Consider the following 21,977-nt stretch of genomic DNA (forward strand, 5'->3'; position numbering starts at 1 on the left):
AGGTGGGATTGAGGGGTGTGGTGAGAAGGTGGGTAGGTGGGATTGAGAGTGTTGTGAGAAGGTGGGTAGGTGGGATTGAGAGTGTTGTGAGAAGGTGGGTAGGTGGGATAGAGGGTGTTGTGAGAAGGTGGGTAGGTGGGATTGAGGATATGGTGAGAAGGTGGGTAGGTGGGATTGAGGGTGTGGTGAGAAGGTGGGTAGGTGGGATTGAGGGTGTGGTGAGAAGGTGGGTAGGTGGGATTGAGGGTATGGTGAGAAGGTGGGTAGGTGGGATTGAGAGTGTTGTGAGAAGGTGGGTAGGTGGGATTGAGAGTGTTGTGAGAAGGTGGGCAGGTGGGATAGAGGGTGTTGTGAGAAGGTGGGTAGGTGGGATTGAGGATATGGTGAGAAGGTGGGTAGGTGGGATTGAGGGTGTGGTGAGAAGGTGGGTAGGTGGGATTGAGGGTGTGGTGAGAAGGTGGGTAGGTGGGATTGAGGGTATGGTGAGAAGGTGGGTAGGTGGGATTGAGGGTGTGGTGAGAAGGTGGGTAGGTGGGATTGAGGGTGTGGTGAGAAGGTGGGTAGGTGGGATTGAGGGTGTGGTGAGAAGGTGGGTAGGTGGGATGGTGGGTGTGGTGAGAAGGTGGGTAGGTGGGATTGAGGGTGCGGTGAGAAGGTGGGTAAGTGGGATTGAGGGTGTGGTGAGCAGGTGGGTAAGTGGGATTGAGGGTGTTGTGAGAAGGTGGGTAGGTGGGATAGAGGGTGTTGTGAGAAGGTGGGTAGGTGGGATTGAGGGTGTGGTGAGAAGGTGGGTAGGTGGGATTGAGGGTGTGGTGAGAAGGTGGGTAGGTGGGATTGAGGGTGTTGTGAGAAGGTGGGTAGGTGGGATTGAGGGTGTTGTGAGAAGGTGGGTAGGTGGGATTGAGGGTGTGGTGAGAAGGTGGGTAGGTGGGATTGAGGGTGTTGTGAGAAGGTGGGTAGGTGGGATTGAGGGTATGATGAGAAAGTGGGTAGATTTGATTGAGGGTGTGGTGAGAAGGTGGGTAGGTGGGATTGAGGGTGTGGTGAGAAGGTGGGTAGGTGGGATTGAGGGTGTGGTGAGAAGGTGGGTAGGTGGGATTGAGGGTATGGTGAGAAGGTGGGTAGGTGGGATTGAGGGTGTGGTGATAAGGTGGGTAGGTGGGATTGAGGGCATGATGAGAAGGTGGGTAGGTGGGATTGAGGGTGTTGTGAGAAGGTGGGTAGGTGGGATTGAGGGTGTGGTGAGAAGGTCGGTAGGTGGGATTGAGGGTATGATGAGAAAGTGGGTAGGTGGGATTGAGGGTGTGGTGAGAAGGTGGGTAGGTGGGATTGAGGGTGTGGTGAGAAGGTGGGTAGGTGGGATTGAGGGTATGGTGAGAAGGTGGGTAGGTGGGTTGAGGGATATGGTGAGAACGTGGGTAGGTGGGATTGAGGGTGTGGTGAGAAGGTGGGTAGGTGGGATTGAGGGTATGGTGAGAAGGTGGGTAGGTGGGATTGAGGGTGTGGTGAGAAGGTGGGTAGGTGGGATTGAGGGTATGGTGAGAAGGTGGGTAGGTGGGATTGAGGGTGTGGTGAGAAGGTGGGTAGGTGGGATTGAGGGTATGGTGAGAAGGTGGGTAGGTGGGATTGAGGGTGTGGTGAGAAGGTGGGTAGGTGGGATTGAGGGTGTGGTGAGAAGGTGGGTAGGTGGGATTGAGGGTGTGGTGAGAAGGTGGGTAGGTGGGATTGAGCGTGTGGTGAGAAGGTGGGTAGGTGGGATGGTGGGTGTGGTGTGAAGGTGGGTAGGTGGGATTGAGGGTGTGGTGAGAAGGTGGGTAGGTGGGATGGTGGGTGTGGTGTGAAGGTGGGTCGGTGGGATTGAAGGTGTGGTGAGAAGGTGGGTAGGTGGGATTGAGGTTGTTGTGAGAAGGTGGGTAGGTGGGATTGTAGGTGTGGTGAGGAGGTGGGTAGGTGGGATTGAAGGTCCGATGAGAAGGTGGGTAGGTGGGATTGAGGGGTGTGATGCGACGGTGGGTCGGTGGGATTGAGGGGTGTGATGCGACGGTGGGTCGGTGGGATTGAGGGTGTGGTGAAAAGGTGGGTCGGTGGGATTGAGGGTGTGGTGAGAAGGTGGGTAGGTGGGATTGAGGGTGTGGTGAGAGGGTGGCTCGGTGGGATTGAGGGTGTGGTGAGAAGGTGGGTAGGTGGGATTGAGGGTGTGGTGAGAAGGTGGGTAGGTGGGATTGAGTGTATGGTGAGAAGCTGGGTTAGTGGGATTGTGGGTGTGGTGAGAAGGTGGGTCGGTGGGATTGAGGGTGTGGTGAGAAGGTAGTTAGGTGGGATTGAGGGATATGGTGAGAAGATGGGTAGCAGGGGTTGATGGTGTTATGAGAAAGCGGGGAGGTGGGATTGAGGGTGTTGTGAGAAGATGGGTCGGTGGGTTTTCGGGTGTGGTGAGAAGGTGGGTTGGTGGGATTGAGGGTGTGGTGAGAAGGTGGGTAGGTGGGATTGAGGGTGTGGTGAGAAGGTGGGTAGGTGGGATTGAGGGTGTGGTGAGAAGGTGGGTAGGTGGGATTGAGGGTTGTGGTGAGAAGGTGGGTAGGTGGGATTGAGGGTGTGGTGAGAAGGTGGGTAGGTGGGATTGAGGGTGTGGTGAGAAGGTGGGTAGGTGGGATTGAGGGTGTGGTGAGAAGGTGGGTGGGTGGGATTGAGGGTGTGGTGAGAAGGTGGGTAGGTGGGATTGAGGGTGTGGTGAGAAGGTGGGTGGGTGGGATTGAGGGTGTGATGTGATGGTGGGAGGGTGGGATTATTGTATGTTTTTGCTGAGTCTTAAAGCGATGAATTTGATGTGTGCTGTTGAGGTTTATTCACAACTGACTAATTGTGAAAGCTGTTGGAAGAGCTGCCAAGTTGCTTCGCAGTCAGTAATCTTTACGGCTCCACATTTGTTTGTCCCACGACCTTGCTTGCTCCCTTGTCCTGCTTTTCATTAAGACTGATCCCTGGGCTCTCTCTAAGAGCCAATGGAACAATCCCCAGACACTCCTCACTCTGTTTTGCTCACTGGGAGAGTCATTTGCTGCATTCTTGGTTTTTCAAGTATTTACACATTGCCAAGCCGATCATTTCAAAGCCTTTTCCTGCTCTCTGCTTCATTCTTCCTTGTTTCTTCCTTTCTTTTAACTTTCTAACTTTAAAATAACAATATCTGCCTGATTACTGGACATTTATTCATTGTCACAGGTCACTCCCGATGGCTGCTGACCTGCTCTTAAAGCAGCTCCCGTAATCTCACATACGATCACAGCAATAACATTTACATCACATCCCAAGGCAGATTACAGAGGCTCGAGCGAAATGGACACCAAGCTAAAGGAGAGATTAGGAGGGGGTGAACGAAGGCTCGGTCAAAGAGGTAGGTTTAAAGTAAGGTCTTAAAGAAGGAGAGGTGGGGTGGGGGAGAGCGGAGAGGGGGAGAGGTAGAGAGGGGTATAGGGGGAGAGGGGAGAGGTAGAGAGGGGGGAGAGGAGGAGAGGTAGAGAGGGGGGAGAGGGGGAGAGGAGGAGAGGTAGAGAGGGGGGAGAGGAGGAGAGGTAGAGAGGGGGGAGAGGGGGAGAGGAGGAGAGGTAGAGAGGGGGGAGAGGGGGAGGTGTAGAGAGGGGGAGAGGGGGGAGGTTGAGAGGGGGAGAGTAGTGGGGGGGTAGAGAGGGGGAGAGGAGGAGAGGTAGAGAGGGGGGAGAGGGGGAGGTGTAGAGAGGGGGAGAGGGGGGAGGTTGAGAGGGGGAGAGTAGTGGGGGGGTAGAGAGGGGGAGAGGAGGAGAGGTAGAGAGGGGGCAGAGGGGGAGGTGTAGAGAGGGGGAGGTAGAGAGGGGGAGAGTAGTGGGGGGGTAGAGAGGGGGAGAGGGGAGAGGGGGAGGGGGCAGATGTAGAGAGGGGAGAGGGGAGAGGTAGAGAGGAGTAGAGAGGGGGAGAGGGGTAGAGAGGGGGAGGGGGAGAGGGGAAAGGTAGAAAAGTAGAGGTGAGAGGGGGAGAGGGGAGAGGGGTAGAAAGGGGGGAGTGGAAGGGGGTGGGGTAGAGAGGGGAAGAGGGGAGAGGGGGAGGGGTAGAGAGGGGGAGAGGGGGAGGTTGAGAGGGGGAGAGTAGTAGGGGGGTAGAGAGGGGGAGAGGAGGAGAGGTGGAGAGGGGGAGAGGGGGAGGTGTAGAGAGGGGGAGAGGGGGGAGGTAGAGAGGGGGAGAGTAGTAGGGGGGGGGGAGAGGGGAGGGGGGAGGGGGCATATTATTTGCTTTTTTATGGCCTTATTAACCTGCGTCGCTACTTTTAGTGATTTGTGTATCTGTACCGAGATCCCTTTGCTCCTCTAGCCCATTTAGACTCTTATTATCCGAGCAGTATGTGACCTCCTCATTCTTCTTACCAAAATGCACCACCTCACACTTATCTATATTGAAATTCATTTGCCAATTACAAGTTTATTAATGTCTTCCTGTATTTTCTCACAATCCTCCTCAGTATTAACTATAGCCACAATTTGGTGTCATCCGCAAATTTTGAAATCGTACTTCCGATTCCTGAATCCAAGTTCTTTATGTAAATGGTGAACAACAGTGGTCCCAGCACCGATCCCTGTGGAACACCACTTCCCACCTTTTGCCAGTCTGAGTAACTACCCTTAATCTGTTTTCTGTTTTGTAGCCAGCTTGCTGTCCATTCTGCTACGTGTCCCATGACTCCACGTGCTCTGACCTTAGTCAAGAGTCTACTATGCAGTACCTTATCGAAGGCCTTTTGAAAGTCCAAATATATTACATCTACTACATTACCCTCATCTATTCTTTCTGTTACTTCTTCACAGAATTCAATGAGGTTGGTCAAGCATGACCTTCCCTCTTGAAATCCGTGCCAAATATTCTTTATTATTAGAACTTAAAAATAGACAGAGCAGCCGGGCGGGATGATATCTGCCCAAGGGTCCTCAGGGAGATGGGACACGTGCTGCGAGAGCCCCTTGCCCATGTTTTTAATAGCTCACTGCACTCTGGGATGCTTCTCGTAGACTGGAAGGAGGCTCATGCAGTCCCTATCTTTAAAAAAAGAGACAAGACTGACCCGGTTAACTAAAGGCCCATTAGTTTGACATCAGTAATAGGAAAGTTGCTTGAAGGAATCATTAGGGATGTAATATGTGATTACTTGGACTGGGGACACCCAACATGGCTTCAAAATAAAGTCACGTGTAACAAATTTGATTATATTTTTTGAAGTAGTCACCAAGATGGTGGATGAGGGAAGCCCAGTAGACATTGTCTACTTAGAATTCCAAAAAGCTTTTGACAAAGTAACACACAAGAGGCTTCACTTCTGGTATTAGTAGTAACATATTGAGCTGGATTGAGAACTGGCTGGAAAGACGTAGCAGAAAGTAGTTATAGATGGATCTGGATCTGTTTGGACATCGGTCACCAGTGATGTCCGGCAGGGATCGGTGTTGGGACCATTGCTTTTTACTAATGATCTAGATGTAGGTGTTGGGGGCACGATCTGTAAGTTTGCAGATGATCCAAGATTTGTGCGAGTGTCAGGACCGTAGACGATGCTCAGCTGCTTCAGGCGGATCTTGATGTGTTGGGGGACTGGGCTCGTGACTGGCCAATGATGTTCAATTTGGAGAAGTGCAGTGTTATACATGTGGGCAGGACAAATGCTCAACATACATACACCCCTCTGGGAAAAGCAATGAAGCAGGTGGAGAAAAAGAGATCTGAGCATTCTAGTGCATAGGTCTCTAAAGGTTCATGAACAATGCCATGAAGTGATAGCTGGAGCAAAGAGAGCGTTGGGGGTGCATTTATAGGACAATTGATTAGAAGACAAAGCAGACTATGTTGTGCTTGTACATGACCTTGGTCAGGCCTCAGTTGGAATACTGTTCCCAGTTTTGGTCTCCTCACACGGCGAGTGATATTGAGGCTTTGGAAAGGGTGCAGAGGAGGGCCACGAGACTAATTCCCAGCTTAAAGCATCTTAGTTATTAAGATAGGCTAAAAGAGCTGGAACTCTACACTTTAGAGAAGCGTAGACTTAGGGGTGATCTGATCGAGGTTTATAAGATGATGAAAGGGATAGATTGTGTTCCAGTTGACAGTTTGTTCTAATTAAATACGTTAGTGAGGACCAGGGGTCATTATTTGAAGTTGTATAAGGCCAGATCGAGGTTAGATGTCAGATGTCGGGAGCTGGTTCTTTTCCCGGGGAATAGTCGGCCTCTGGAACAGGCTGCCGGCTCGTGCGGTGGACACCGATTCGCTGAATTCCTTCTAGCGAGAGCTGGACCTGTTTCTGTCTGGGACGGAGATCACCTCGTACAAAAGGTGGGTAATGGAATGTGTGGAATTCAGGGCCAGAGTGATCTCCTGGACTCGTGTCGATCGCCAAAGGGGTCGGAGAGGAATTCCCCAGATTTTTTTCCCCAAATTGGCCTGGGTTTTTCACTTTTTTCTCCTCTCCCAGGAGATGCCATGGTTTTGGGTGGGGTGGGGAGTGTGTTATACACGAGGTATCACATTGTGTGGGACAGGCTGGGTGGACCAGAGGGTCTTTTCCTGTCCATCACTGTTTGTATATTCGTATGTTCGTATATTTTCGATTTCTAGATGTTTTTCGATTACATCTTTGAGTCAGGATTCCATTATCTCTCCTACCGCCAATGTTAAGCTAATTGGTCTATATTTCCCTGGACTGGTTTATCTCCCTTTTTAAATATAAGAATCACATTATCTGTCCGCCAGTCCTCTGGCACTATTCCCTTTTCTAATTAATTTTTACATATATCTCTTGTCTAACTTTCTTTAATATTTTCAGATACAATCCATCCTGACCATGGGTTTTATCCTCTCGAAGTTTGATTAGTTTATCAATTATCTCCCCCCTTTCTATCTTAAATGTCTTTATATCTTTTTTGCTCTCTTCTAATGTCCTGCCCACCTTGTTAGTCTCACAGGTAAATAAATACTGAGGCAAAGTAACTATTGAATATTCTCTCACTATCCTATATAAACTCGGAAATTTAAAGTGACATTCTCTATGTTAGTCTAAATAAAAATTTAACTTACTGTATTATAAAAATGCAAGGAAATGATTTACTTTACTTAAACATACAGAAGTTAAAAGTTTTTTTAAATTATATTTTTGTTTTTTAATAATTTTTTTTAATGATCAAAAAAATTAAAATAAGTATAATTAGATATTTCACATTTTTTAAATTTATCTTTTGTTGTTATGCAGTCATTGTAAGTCTCTACGCTTTAAAAAGTAATGTAGGGCTGGTATTTTCAACCGTACTTCCTGGTGGCGTCAGTATCTTCGTTCCAACTGGGCAGATGGGTAAGTTTCGATTGATTGGTGATCGTGTTTCATTGTACTGATTGTGGTGTGGTTGGCCCTTTAATTCGGGACGGTCAAAACGCCACTGAACCAATCAGAGCAAGTTCACGATTTTGGGGTTTTAACGCGCATTGCTCATTTGCGAACTTGCTCCGATGGATTTGACGGCGGTTGGACAGGACACCATTGAGAAATGGCGCGTGAGTTGTGTACGTTCTGCCCCATCGTAGCAATTACACTTCAGGGTCTCCTCTCCTAATGAATGTTATATCCAGCGAGAATGTTCCAGAGAGTCTGAAGTAAAAGCAGCCATTACATGACCACACCAACTCAAGTGTTTATCGGACATGGCAGTATCTTCCAGAGAAGTTAGGACAGCGGAACAGGATCAGCGCCGAGGAAACTCCCAGCCTATAACCCCCTGACCTCATTCCAGTGAATCTTCACTGTCCTCTTTTCTTGGCTCTCATATCCTTGCTATAATGGAGTGTCCAGTGCCGCAGGCAATTCTCAAACTGAGGCCTAACTGGAGTCTTGTACAAATCCAACATCAGTTCCTTGCTGTTATATTCAATATCCCTGCTTATAAAAGCCAGAACCCCATTTTATGGCCTTTTCTACCTGCACTGCCACCTTTAAAGATCTGTCTATTGACACCCCTAGATCTCTCTGGCCCTCCGCTCTGTTAATGGAGGCCACCTAGTCAACAAACTGAAACCAGGCAGCTGCAAAGTCTAACTGTTTTTGGGGGTGAAGGAGGAGGGAGAGCTCTAGTCAGGGAAATATTCACATTGCAACCAGGCCGTGTAAAGTCCTGCTTTCTCGGTCAACAGTTACACAGAGTTTCCTGGGAGAGGACCTTGACTCGATGATGAGGCACGTCTCCTCTGACAAACACTGCCCTTGCAGAGGGTACGGTTACAGAGGTGAAATAATGAACTCAACTTCATTACACTGAGTACCGACCTTCAGGTGTATGTGTCCATACAGCTCCAAATAGCAGGAACAGCAAACACGACCACACATGTACTGGTTAAATCATTTACAAAGCATAAACACCAATGACACATCTGGATATTCATTTGCAAACCATAAACACCAATGACACATCTGGATATTCATTTGCAAACCATAAACACCAATGACACATCTGGATATTCATTTGCAAACCATAAACACCAATGACACATCTGGCTATTCCTTTACAAATCAGTTGGTTCTCAGTGACAGCGTCACCGCCCTCCATGAGGCCCCAGTGAATCTTGGCAGAATTGCTGTCACAGATACCCAGCACTCTGTCTCTCCTCAGCTCAGTTTCATCAGGAGGGTTTGCAGGTCAGACCGTATGAAATTGTGGCACCTTCTGTCTCTATACCATGCTCTTGACCCTCCTCCTCGTCCCTTCTCCTTGTCTCTTCTTTGGCTGCCCCTGTCAGGTTTTCCTGTAGCAAAAAAACAGTCAACAGATGTCCTTTCATACTCACTGACCATGCACTGAGTGAGCCCCAAGTGACCCGGATGTTGCTTGAGTGGGTGCTGGGTGAGTGGGTGTTGGGTGAGTGGGAGTTGGGTGAGCCGGGCGTTGGGTGAATGGGTGCTGGGTGAGTGGGTGCTGGGTGAGTGGGTGTTGGGTGAGTGGGAGTTGGGTGAGCCGGGCGTTGGGTGAATGGGTGCTGGGTGAGTGGGTGTTGGGTGAGTGGGAGTTGGGTGAGCTGGGTGTTGGGTGAATGGGTGCTGGGTGAGTGGGTGTTGGGTGAGTGGGAGTTGGGTGAGCCGGGCGTTGGGTGAGTGGGTGTTGGGTGAGTGGGAGTTGGGTGAGCTGGGCGTTGTGTGAGTGGGTGTTGGGTGAGTGGGTGTTGGGTGAGTGGGTGTTGGGTGAGCTGGGCGTTGGGTGAGCCGGGCGTTGGGTGAGCCGGGCGTTGGGTGAGCCGGGTGTTGGGTGAGTGGGTGTTGGGTGAGTGGGTGTTGGGTGAATGGGTGTTGGGTGAGTGGGAGTTGGGTGAGCCGGGCGTTGGGTGAGCCAGGCGTTGGGTGAGCCGGGCGTTGTGTGAGTGGGTGTTGGGTGAGTGGGTGTTGGGTGAGTGGGTGTTGGGTGAGCTGGGCGTTGGGTGAGCCGGGCGTTGGGTGAGCCGGGCGTTGGGTGAGCCGGGTGTTGGGTGAGTGGGTGTTGGGTGAGTGGGTGTTGGGTGAATGGGTGTTGGGTGAGTGGGAGTTGGGTGAGCCGGGCGTTGGGTGAGCCAGGCGTTGGGTGAGCCGGGCGTTGGGTGAGCCGGGTGTTGGGTGAGTGGGTGTTGGGTGAGTGGGTGTTGGGTGAATGGGTGTTGGGTGAGTGGGTGTTGGGTGAGTGGGTGTTGGGTGAGTGGGAGTTGGGTGAGCCGGGCGTTGGGTGAGCCAGGCGTTGGGTGAGCCGGGCGTTGTGTGAGTGGGTGTTGGGTGAGTGGGTGTTGGGTGAGTGGGTGTTGGGTGAGTGGGTGTTGGGTGAGCGGGTGTTGGGTGAGCCTGGCATTGGGTGAGTGGGTGTTGGGTGAGTGGGTGTTGGGTGAGTAGGTATTGGGTGAGCCGGGCATTGGGTGAGTGGGCGTTGGGTGAGCGGGTGTTGGGTGAGCCTGGCATTGGGTGAGTGGGTGTTGGGTGAGTGGGTGTTGGGTGAGTAGGTATTGGGTGAGCCGGGCATTGGGTGAGTGGGCGTTGGGTGAGCCGGGCGTTGTGTGAGTGGGTGTTGGGTGAGTGGGTGTTGGGTGAGTAGGTATTGGGTGAGCCGGGCATTGGGTGAGTGGGCGTTGGGTGAGCGGGTGTTGGGTGAGCGGGTGTCGGGTGAGCGGGTGTTGGGTGAGTGGGTGTTGGGTAAGTCGGGCATTGGGTGAGCCGGGCGTTGGGTGAGTGGGTGTTGGGTAAGTCGGGCATTGGGTGAGCCGGGCGTTGGGTGAGTGGGTGTTGGGTGAGTTCATGTTGGGTGAGCCTGGCGTTGGGTGAGTTCATGTTGGATGAGTGGGCATTGGGTGAGCCGGGCGTTGGGTGAGTGGGCGTTGGGTGAGCCTGGCACTGGGTGAGTGGCCATTGGGTGAGTGGGCGTTGGGTGAGCCGGGCCCCGAGTGAACATCATTCTCTGGATTAATAGTCCAGTGATATAATCACTCCAATACTGTACTACAGAGCGGGACAAAATATCAGCCAAGGTTCCTGTCCTGGTGGCGATCAGGTGACTCCTGGCGTGCGGGTGGGGGGTCTGTTGGGGCCTGGATTTCATTTAATGTGATGTCGCTCACAGTTGAAAAGCTCGCGGAAATTCCCTGTCTGGAATCTAGTGAAGAATGGCATCTTGGCAGGAGGAACCAGTTGGCTGGCCATGCCTTCGAAATGGTACCTCAGTAAGAGTCCCGTTTTCTAGAAGAAAGCCCACCATCACCTTCTCAGGGCAACTGAGGATGGGCAATGAATGTCAGCCTTGCCAATGTCGCCCACATCTCTAGGGTGATTTTTAAAAAATTTCGTGGTGCTGAGGGCAATTGTGCCAGCTGAGTGACCACCGTGGCTGTGATCAGCTAACTCCACACAGAATGGGAATTGGACTCAGTCCCATGGGGGGCTACAAATTAACCAAACTCAGCTATCAGAGGTACTGTTTATTGTGTCTCCAATTAAACCTCTCGTGGAAGATTTATTCTCACGCCTCCTTTCTTGAATAAATATTTTACAAACCTAAGAGTTTAGAATGTCACAAGGCTTGGATCAGGCGATGATTAACTCTGCTCAGTCCACGACAGTGTAGGAATCCACATCACACAGGCCAGTGATCCAGGCCTTCACTCAGACTCCTTTGAACAGATCCTAAAGCGGGGAGAAATCAGCCTTCTATTTTAATGTGAGGGCCACCCGCAAATCGGGCTCCTCTGGCTTCAAGATGCTGAAAATCTGAAACAAGAACAGAAAAGGCTGGAGACACTCGGCAGGTCAGGCAGCTTCTGTGGAGAGAAGACAAGGCATCGGGCCTTCCTCAGAACGGAAACATATTAACAGATGAACAATATTTAAAAAGGGATAGAACAAGGGGAAGGGGGGGAATGACTTCACACAGAGGGAAAGACAGAGAATGAGACAGAATTTCCTGATCCCCTCTGTCGATGACTCTTTGTCTTTTCCTCTGTGTGTGGTCACTGTGTGTTTTATTTAAGTGTTGCTGATCTCCGTTCTTGCTAATTGTGCAGTTTTCTGTACGTTGATTCATTCTGGGGATTTTATACACCATCCCAAAAAAAACGTGCTTCTCTTCTGCACATGTGATTTCAGCACATGCGTCATACCTCCACAGGTGTGATTTTGCTGCGTACGTGATTCCTGCATGACCTCAGGACAGAGCATGTCAGTACATTTGCAGAAGAAGCTTATTGTTATGCTTCACAGGGAAACAGTCAGCTGGAGGGAGAAATGTGTTTTTCGGAGGCACCATTTGAACAGAAGTTGGTGTGTGTGTTCTCAACCAGCTGTAATCACAGCCTGATTATCACATCAGAAAGGTTCGTAATAACCAGCCTGTCCCATTTCAAACTTCTAACTGTATCCCTAATCATAAGACAGCCGGAAATGATTCATAAACCTTCTAACTGCCTCAACACCCATTTTGTGAACACTTCATTAAACAGGCTCATTCATAAGCACACAACTAAAGAGGGTTAGTACAGTTCCATTATTATTACATCAAATTGCCATTAATTGCAAATTGCTTCCCTCGGAAACTTAAACTAACATCCTCAATGATAGGGGCTGAGATTACAGTTCCACTCGTTGTATGAGATTATGGAAAATTGATTCCACTTGGGTGGAAATAGCATTGATTTGTTCAACACTGCAAGTTGTATTGTGAATTGGTTTAATCTTGCAATCGAGTGTCTAGGCTTTAGCATATGAGCCAGTCATGAGTTAGCAGGCCAGGAGCAAGAGGTGATTGTTGTCACTGTCTTGACATTCATTGAGATTGAGCTAAATAGTCCCCAACGAATCTTCTTCTTCTCTTCCATTCCCAATGGCGCTTGAGACAGTCCATTTCCTCCACCACCTTACATCTAGCAGATCGTGTTATGGGTTGTTTATGTAACGAGGTCCCTTTTTAAGTGGACAGGTCGTTAACCTGACTCACAACTCCCTACATGGAGAACCAGCTCAATGAGATGGACGGGTTCACCTCTCCACTCCCATCGGACACGAGTACCCCGCTGGATATCAACCCAGTATTGAGGCCGGAATTCTTGTCTCCACTCGCTGGGGCTGTCTCAAACCCAGAACCTCCCAACTCCCAGTGGGAATGCTGAGGCTCACTCCACCTGGAATTCTGAAGATGGGATATTGTGGTGAATTTGTTGTCTTTTTAATTGCTCTGATGAATAATTTGGATCACTTTGTTGGCCAATTACTTGGAGTTGACAAACATCCTTGGACAATCTTCAGCTGCTTACAATTCCTCACAGGACAGGCATCTCAATCATCAAATGCTTATGGCAAAGCTTCCACTAGATTCATATCTAGCCTATGATTTCCCCATTGAATCTCAATGAAATATGCAGGCCAATCTAGTTGTACTCCACACATTCTGTTTTATGTGGTTTGCAGTAGAAGGTGTATGGTATTTGAAGGTATTTGGCAAATATTTATGTTATTATGCAATATAAAGACAACTACTGTATAATGTTCAAAGCCAAACTAACATAAACCAAACCCATTGCATCATTGGGGAATTCTTTCCATTCTGTACTTCGCGTACTCTTAGTTTCATGATGAAGTGTTAGACCTACCTTGAGTTGCTTTACATTTAATGATCCAGGCATGGCATTTTTTTGTTTTGTGGTGAAACAAGCACTAAAATTGGGACTGTTCCACATTCCACATTCAAGATGTATCGTCTGTTCAATAGAGGCCCCTTTAATGAGAGAGGTTCCACTCGCAATGTTGTAAATTACACAATTATTCAGACTCAATCCGATGTGTCAGACCATTCTGAAATAAATTATTTTTGTCCTTGGCCCATCTCCAACCTCCCTTTTCTCTCCAAAGCCCTTGAACATGTTGTCGCCTCTCAAATCAGTGCCCATCTTTCCCACAACTCCATGTTTGAAACGGCCCTTATCAAAGTCTTAAAAAACATCCTATGTGACTGTGACTGTGGTGCACTATCCTTCTCATCCTTCTCATCCTTTGACAGGGTTGACCACACCATCCTCCTCCATCGCCTCTCCTCCATCATCCAGCTGGGTGGGACTGCCCTCACCTGGTTTCATTCTTATCTATCCAGTCGTAACCAGACAATCACCTGTAATGGCTTCTCTTCCCATTCCCGCACCGTTACCTCTGCAGTCCCCCAACGATCCATCCTTGGTCCCCTCCTATTTCTCATCTACCTGCTGCCCCTCAGTGACATCATCCAAAAACACAATGTCAGGTTCCATATGTACGCTGACGACACCCAGCTCTACCTCACCACCACCTCCCTCGACCCCACCACTGTCTCTCATTTGTCACACTGCTTATCCAACATTCATTATGGATGAGCAAAAATTACCTCCAACTAAATATTGGGAAGACTAGACTGAAGCCATTGTCTTCGGTCCTCAGCACAAACTCCGTTCCCTAGTCACCGACACCATCCCTCTCCCTGGCCACTGTCTGAGGCTGAACCAGACTGTTCGAACCCTTGGCACCCTATTTGACCCTGAGATGAGCTTCCGGCCACATATCCGCTCCATCACCAAGACCACCTACATCCACCTCCGTAACATTGTCCGACTCCGCCCCTGCCTCAGCCCATCAGCTGCTCAAACCTTATCCATGCCTTTGTTACCTTCAGACTCAACTATTCCAATGGTCTCCTGGCCGGCCTTCCACCCGCCATCTTTCATAAACTTGAGCTCATCCAAAACTCGTATCCTAACTCGCACCAAGTCCCGTTCACCCATCACCCTGGGGGGGGGGCAGCGATCGATGGCCGGGGTTTGGGGGCGATCGATGGCCGGGGTTTGGGGGCGATCGATGGCCGGGGTTTGGGGGGCGATCGATGGCCGGGGTTTGGGGACGATCGATGGCCGGGGTTTGGGGGCGATCGGTGGCCGGGGTTTGGTGGCGATCGATGGCCGGGGTTTGGGGGCGATCGATGGCCGGGGTTTGGGGGGCGATCGATGGCCGGGGTTTGGGGACGATCGATGGCCGGGGTTTGGGGACGATCGATGGCCGGGGTTTGGTGGCGATCGATGGCCGGGGTTTGGGGGCGATCGATGGCCGGGGTTTGGGGGCGATCGATGGCCGGGGTTTGGGGGCGATCGATGGCCGGGGTTTGGGGGCGATCGATGGCCGGGGTTTGGGGGCGATCGATGGCGGGGTTTTGGGGCGATCGGTGGCCGGGGTTTGGGGGCGATCGGTGGCCGGGGTTTGGGGGCGATCGGTGGCCGGGGTTTGGGGGCGATCGGTGGCCGGGGTTTGGGGGCGATCGATGGCCGGGGTTTGGGGGCGATCGATGGCCGGGGTTTGGGGGCGATCGATGGCCGGGGATTGGGGGCGATCGATGGCCGGGGTTTGGGGGCGATCGATGGCCGGGGTTTGGGGGCGATCGATGGCCGGGGTTTGGGGGCGATCGATGGCCGGGGTTTGGGGATGATCGATGGCCGGGGATTGGGGGTGATCGATGGCCGGGGTTTGGGGGCGATCGATGGCCGGGGATTGGGGGTGAGAGCACCCCACATCCCTGCCCTTCCCAGCTCCACATTGAGTAGAGGGGCCCTCCTCCCAATTAGTGTTATGTTGTGCTGGTCGAGTTCAGCGCACATGTTCAGGTCAAGCAGGGTGAGAACGCTGGGGGGAGGAGTGGGGAATCAAGGCAGGGTGGGTAGGAGGTGGAGAATGTCCTGAAAGTGGAATGGAGAGGGCAGTGGAGGAGGTAGCACTGGGAGAGAGGGCAGTGGGGACAGGGATGAACTAGCTGGTGCTGGGGATAGGGCTGACTGTCCTCTCATTGGGAGCAGGGAGTTGCCCTGGGCCAAGAGTTATTTCTGTGGAGGGTGTGAGGTCCAGGCAGTAGGTTTTGGGCTCAGTTGATGTGGGGGCGTGAAGTAGAGTTGTCAACTATTCAAGAAGGTTTCGTCACATGACCTCCTGCCCCCTCGCTCCCGCCATTGGTCGCCTGACACGTCCAGTCTCACGGAGCACCGCCTTCCCACACCAGTTGGAAAGTGAACAGGCTCATCATTATCCGATTGGATGATGCTTGACTGTCAATCAAACATCCTTTTCCCCATCTCCAATTGTCTTAATGCCCGTGTGATTTTTCTCCCTGGGTCTGCTCGCAGTAGTGTCCGGAAGATTACTCTTTAATTCCTGGAGATTCCGGGACAATGCGGGAGGGTTGGTGGCCGTAGGGTGAAGGCAGACCCCAGTTTGTTCATTGTGTGGGAACGGGGTAGGGGGAGGGTCGCGAGTTGCTTCAGGGCGGGGGATGGAGGAGATCAGTGTTTCTCAGAATTGCTTCTCAGCAGGAGCAGGAAGGATAAGAAAAGGCCCAAGTTCCTTCAAGGCAGGAGTTGCTTCAGTGAGGTGGAGGGCAAGATGGAGGGGGGAGCCCAGAGTTTCCTCTCAGAGAGGTTCAGGGAGGGGGGAGCCCAGAGTTTCCTCTCAGTGAGGTTCAGGGAGGGGGGAGCCCAGAGTTTCCTCTCAGTGAGGGGGGAGCCCAGAGTTTCCTCTCAGAGAGGTTCAGGGAGGGGGGAGCCCAGAGTTTCCTCTCAGTGAGGGGGGAGCCCAGAGTTTCCTCTCAGTGAGGTTCAGGGAGGGGGGAGCCCAGAGTTTCCTCGCAGAGAGGTTCAGGGAGGGGGGAGCCCAGAGTTTCCTCTCAGTGAGGGGGGAGCCCAGAGTTTCCTCTCAGTGAGGTTCAGGGAGGGGGGAGCCCAGAGTTTCCTCTCAGAGAGGTTCAGGGAGGGGGGAGCCCAGAGTTTCCTCTCAGTGAGGTTCAGGGAGGGGGGAGCCCAGAGTTTCCTCTCAGTGAGGTTTAGGAAGAGGCTGGACATGGACATTGCTATTGGGGCTTGTATGGTAGTTCATCGTTCACCAGGGGGACGATACATTTTCACAATTCCCTTGTTCAACACTGGCCCGTTTAATCACCGATGTGCATCGAACCACTTTCCGTGTTCCTCACCTAAACTAATCGTCCTTCCTTGTCTATTGCCTTAGAGGGGGTGCAACGAAGGTTCACTAGATTAATTCCTGGGATGAGAGGGTAAGAAAAGAGGAGAGGTTGAGTAGAACGGGCCTATACTCTCTGGAGTTTAGAAGAATGAGAGGTGATCTCATTGAAACATATAAGATTCTGAGAGGGCTTGACAGGGTAGATGCCGAGAGGCTGCTTCCCCTGGCTGGAGAGTCTAGAACTTGGGGACATAGTCTCAGGAAACTTTGGGCTCCCCCCCTCCCTAAATGGCCGATAAGGGGTCGGCTATTTAAGACTGAGATAAGAAGGCATTTCTTCACTCAGAGGGTTGTGAATCTTTGGAATTCTCTACCCCAGAGGGCTGTGGATGCTCAGTCGTTGAGTATATTCAAGATTGAGATTGATAGATTTTTGGAATCAAGGGATGTGGGGATCGGGCGGGAAAGTGGAGTTGAGGTCGAAGATCAGCCATGATCTGATTGAATGGCGGAGCAGGCTCGAGGGGCCGTATGGCCGACTCCTGCTCTTACTTCATATGTTCATGTGTCATCATTGGATAAAAGCTTTGGTCCTTGTCAGTGGGGGTTGTTGGGCTGAGGGTTGGGCTGAGGGTTGGGGTGGGATTTGGGGTGGGTGTTGAGGGGTGGCTTGTATGGTAGTTAATGAGGGATAATCAGGAGGTTTTACTTTGTGACAATCCTGTTTCAGGAGATGTGGTTTATCAGTATTGAGTCACTCTTCAGCTCAAACTTCTCAGGTCAAATCCAAATTCCCATTACAATTCGCTGGTGTATATAACTTTCTTGACTACAAATCATTAATCTAAATTTGCTTAGACAACCTGCAGCTACTTCTCTAAATGTTGATTGACGCGGATAAGATAACTAATCTCATACTGCTGTCCCTTCACGTTCCTAAGTCTCTTATCTTGTTCTTCCCAAGGTTGCCTGACCAGCCTTCAGTTAAGGAAGTTGGAATTCAAAAATGAGGAAGTTATATTTCAGTTGTACAGAGCCCTGGTCAGACCCCATCTGGAGACTGGGTTCAGTTCTGGGCACCGCCCCTCAGGAAGGAGATATTGGCCTTGGAGGGGGTGCAGCGCAGATTCACCAGAATGATATCGGGGCGAAAAGGGTTAAATTATGAGGACAGGTTGCATAGACTGGGCTCGTATTCCCTCGAGTATGTTTAAAATGATAATGGGATTTGATAGTTTAGAGACAGAGAAACTATTTCCTCTGGTGCGGGAATAAAGAACATGGGGACACAATCTTAAAATTAGGGCTCGGCCGTTCAGGAGTGAAATCGGGAAGCACTTTTCACACAAAGGGGAGTAGAGATCTGGGACTCTCTCCCCCAAAGGCTGTGGGTGCTGGGGAACAATTGGAGCTTTCAAGACCGAGATTGATAGAATTCAGGGATGGATTTCTTGAGCAGTATGTAACTGATCCTACAAGGGGGCAAGCAACCTTGGACCTGGTCCTGTGTAATGAGTCAGGATTAATTAATAATGTCCTAGTTAAGGATCCCCTTGGAACGAGCGACCACAACATGGTTGAATTCCATATCCAATTAGAGGGTGAGAAGGTTGATTCTCAAACAAGCGTACTGAACTTGAATAAAGGAGACTATGATGGTATGAGAGCGGAATTGATTAAAGTGGACTGGGAAAATAGATTAAAGGGTAAGACGGTACATCAGCAGTGGTGTTCATTTAGGGAGTTATTTTACAACTTTCAAAATAAATATATTCCACTGAGGAAAAAAGGGTGTAAAAGGAATGACAGCCATCCGTGGCTAAGTAAAGAAATCAAGGATAGTATCCGACTAAAAACAAGGACATATAAGGTAGCCAAACTTAGTGGGAGGATAGAAGATTGGGAATTCTTCAAAAGACAGCAAAAAGTAACTAAAGGATTGATTAAGAAAGGGAAGTTAGATTATGAAAAGAAATTAGCAAAAAATATAAAAACAGATAGCAAGAGTTTCTATAGTTATATAAAAAGAAAAAGGGTGGCTAAGGCAAACATAGGTCCCTTAGAGGATGAGACCGGGAAATTAATGGTGGGAAACATGGAGATGGCAAAAATGCTGAACAAATATTTTGTTTCAGTCTTTACAGTAGAGGACACTAAGAATATCCCAACACTGGACAAACAGGGGGCTCTACGGGGGGAGGAGCTAAATACGATTAAAATCACTCAGGAGATGGTACTCAGTAAAATAATGGGACTCAAAGCGGATAAATCCCCTGGACCTGATGGCTTCCATACTAGGGTCTTGAGGGAAGTGGCAGTAGGGATTGTGGATGCTTTGGTGATAGTTTTCCAAAATTCCCTGGACTCAGGAGAGGTCCCGGCAGATTGGAAAACTGCTAATGTAACACCGTTATTTAAAAAGGGTAGTAGGCAGAAGGCTGGAAATTATAGGCCAGTTAGCTTAACATCTGTGGTGGGTAAAATTTTGGAGTCTATTATTAAGGAGACAGTAACGGAACATTTAGATAAGCATAATTTAATAGGACAAAGTCAGCATGGCTTTATGAAGGGGAAGTCATGTCTGACAAATTTGCTTGAGTTCTTTGAGGATATAACGTACAGGGTGGATAAAGGGGAACCAGTGGACATAGTGTATTTAGACTTCCAAAAGGCATTCGACAAGTTGCCACATAAAAGATTATTACTTAAGATAAAAAATCACGGGATTGGGGGTAATATTCTGGCATGGGTGGAGGATTGGTTATCGAACAGGAAGCAGAGAGTTGGGATAAATGGTTCATTCTCGGACTGGCAACCAGTGGCCAGTGGTGTTCCGCAGGGGTCGGTGCTGGGTCCCCAACTCTTTACAATCTATATTAACGATTTGGAGGAGGGGACCGAGTGCAACATATCAAAATTTGCAGATGATACAAAGATGGGAGGGAAAGTAGAGAGTGAGGAGGACATAAAAAACCTGCAAGGGGATATAGACAGGCTGGGTGAGTGGGCGGAGATTTGGCAGATGCAATATAATATTGGAAAATGTGAGGTTATGCACTTTGGCAGGAAAAATCAGAGAGCAAGTTATTTTCTTAATGGCGAGAGACTGGAAAGTACTGCAGTACAAAGGGATCTGGGGGTCCTAGTGCAAGAAGATCAAAAAGTTGGTATGCAGGTGCAGCAGGTGATCAAGAAAGCCAACGGAATGTTGGCTTTTATTGCTAAGGGGATAGAATATAAAAACAGGGAGGTATTGCTGCAGTTATATAGGGTATTGGTGAGACCGCACCTGGAATACTGCATACAGTTTTGGTCTCCATACTTAAGAAAAGACATACTTGCTCTCGAGGCAGTACAAAGAAGGTTCACTCGGTTAATCCCGGGGATGAGGGGGCGGACATATGAGGAGAGGTTGAGTAGATTGGGACTCTACTCATTGGAGTTCAGAAGAATGAGAGGCGATCTTATTGAAACATATAAGATTGTGAAGGGGCTTGATCGGGTGGATGCAGTAAGGATGTTCCCAAAGATGGGTGAAACTAGAACTAGGGGGCATAATCTTAGAATAAGGGGCTGCTCTTTCAAAACTGAGATGAGGAGAAACTTCTTCACTCAGAGGGTGGTAGGTCTGTGGAATTTGCTGCCCCAGAAAGCTGTGGAAGCTACATCATTAGATAAATTTAAAACAGAAATAGACAGTTTTCTAGAAGTAAAGGGAATTAGGGGTTATGAGGAGCGGGCAGGAAATTGGACATGAAGCTGAGTTCGGATCGGTCAATGCCCTGTGGGTGGCGGAGAGGGCCCAGGGGCTGTGTGGCCGGGTCCTGCTCCTACTTCTTGTGTTCTTTAGATTTGTGGTTGGGATCAGATCAGCCATGATCTTATTGAATGGCGGAGCAGGCTCGAGGGGCCGATTGGCCTACTCCTGCTCCAATTTCTTATGTTCTTATGTTCTTATGTTTGGCAGGAAAATGGAGTTAAGATACAGATCAGCCATGATCTAATTGAATGGTGGAACAGGCCCGAGGGGCTGAATGACTTCCTTCTGTTCCGAATGTTCCTATGAATCATCACTTCTTCACATAGTGCTCTTTAAAAATGCAGACTCTTAATAACTTCCCACCTTCGGTTCCGTGGGCCATTCCTTCCCCCTGTACACAGGTCACTAATAAATCACGCTGCTCCCAAAGCCTGAGATGGCCCTTAATGGAGCAGTGTGACCGTACACGATGATTTCAGCTGCGAGTCTGGCTGTACGTAGCACTGAGTCACAGCTTTCAGACAGGGTCTCAATCCCCCCACAAAATCTCCTTCATCGCACGTCCCATTCAGATCAGACCTGCTCAGTATACGTGTGAATTTGCCCTCTGTTTTAGAATCGTAGAAAGGTTACAGCACAGAAGGAGGCCATTCGGCCCATCGAGTCCGCGCCGGCTCTCTGCAAGAGTAATCCAGCTAGTCCCGCTCCCCCGCCCTTTCCCCGTAGGCCGATCATTTTTTTCATTTAACTCTGAGCTCCTGATTTAGCCAGAAATAGATATCGATATGAGGAACAGGTGGTCTAACCCTGGGAGAAAATGCCGTCGAGCAAACCAGTGATAAAAGCTCGCACTGTTGTAATGTAGGAAACGAGGCAGCCAATTTGCGCACAGCAAGATCCCACCAACAGCAACATGATAACGACCAGGTAATCTGTTTTAGTGATGTTGGTTGAGGTGTAAACATTGTCCGGGACAGTGAGGAGAACTCCTCTACTCTTCTTCAAAATAACGCTGTGAAATCTTTTACATCCGCACGAGGGGGCAGGCAGGGCCTCGGTTTAATGTCTCATTCACAAGACGGCACCTCCGGCAGTGCAGCATTCCCTCAGTACTGCACTGAAGTGTCAGCCTGGATTCTGTGCTCAAATCACTGGAGTTGCACTGAACCCACGACCTTCTGACACAGAGGCGAGAGAGATACTGAACCTCGGCCGACACTCAAGTCAGGCGGGCAGGTCGATTTCCTTTAGTGTCTGCCCGAGATCCCCCTCCCCGAAACGAGCCTGTATGGAAGAGGTTGTCCCTGTCGGCGGGGAGTCAGGCTGCAGCAATGGTGAGGCCAGCAGATTGTTTCCTTCGTCCAGTTCTCTGCTTCCCGTCTCTTCCCACGGTGATTCAGTGAAGCAGAGCGACCAAACCCATCCTGTTCCTCTGCACTGACCCCACCACCCCCGTCAGGCAGCTGTTGGCCTGTCCCTTTAAGCTGCGGCAGGGCAACATTCCTGCTCCCCCCATGGTGTCAGACACCTAGGGGCCAATTTTCGGATGGCAGAGCGGGGGGCGGGGGGACTCCTAAAATGGCGGAATCCCGGAGCGGGCTCGGAGCTCGGCTCCAACCCACTGACATCCGGGTTCCCCAATGCGCGCGCAGCTCCCACGTGCGGGACTCCCACCCGCAATTAAAGCCGGTGGGATGC

The 21,977-nt window shown here is 50.1% G+C and overlaps 1 long non-coding RNA gene across 2 annotated transcripts in view; it reads left to right on the forward strand.

Annotated features, from left to right (window-relative positions):
• The first annotated feature begins 3,310 nt into the window (after window positions 1-3,310).
• Window positions 3,311-21,977, forward strand: part of LOC137341940 (uncharacterized) — a 78,111-nt gene continuing 59,444 nt past the window's right edge. For both annotated transcript variants that reach the window (XR_010967167.1, XR_010967168.1), the window contains exon 1: window positions 3,311-3,394. This is a non-coding gene — a long non-coding RNA (uncharacterized lncRNA). The remainder of the gene's footprint in view (window positions 3,395-21,977) is intronic.

Source organism: Heptranchias perlo, chromosome 25 (genome assembly GCF_035084215.1).
Source record: "Heptranchias perlo isolate sHepPer1 chromosome 25, sHepPer1.hap1, whole genome shotgun sequence".
Lineage (NCBI taxonomy): Eukaryota > Metazoa > Chordata > Chondrichthyes > Hexanchiformes > Hexanchidae > Heptranchias > Heptranchias perlo.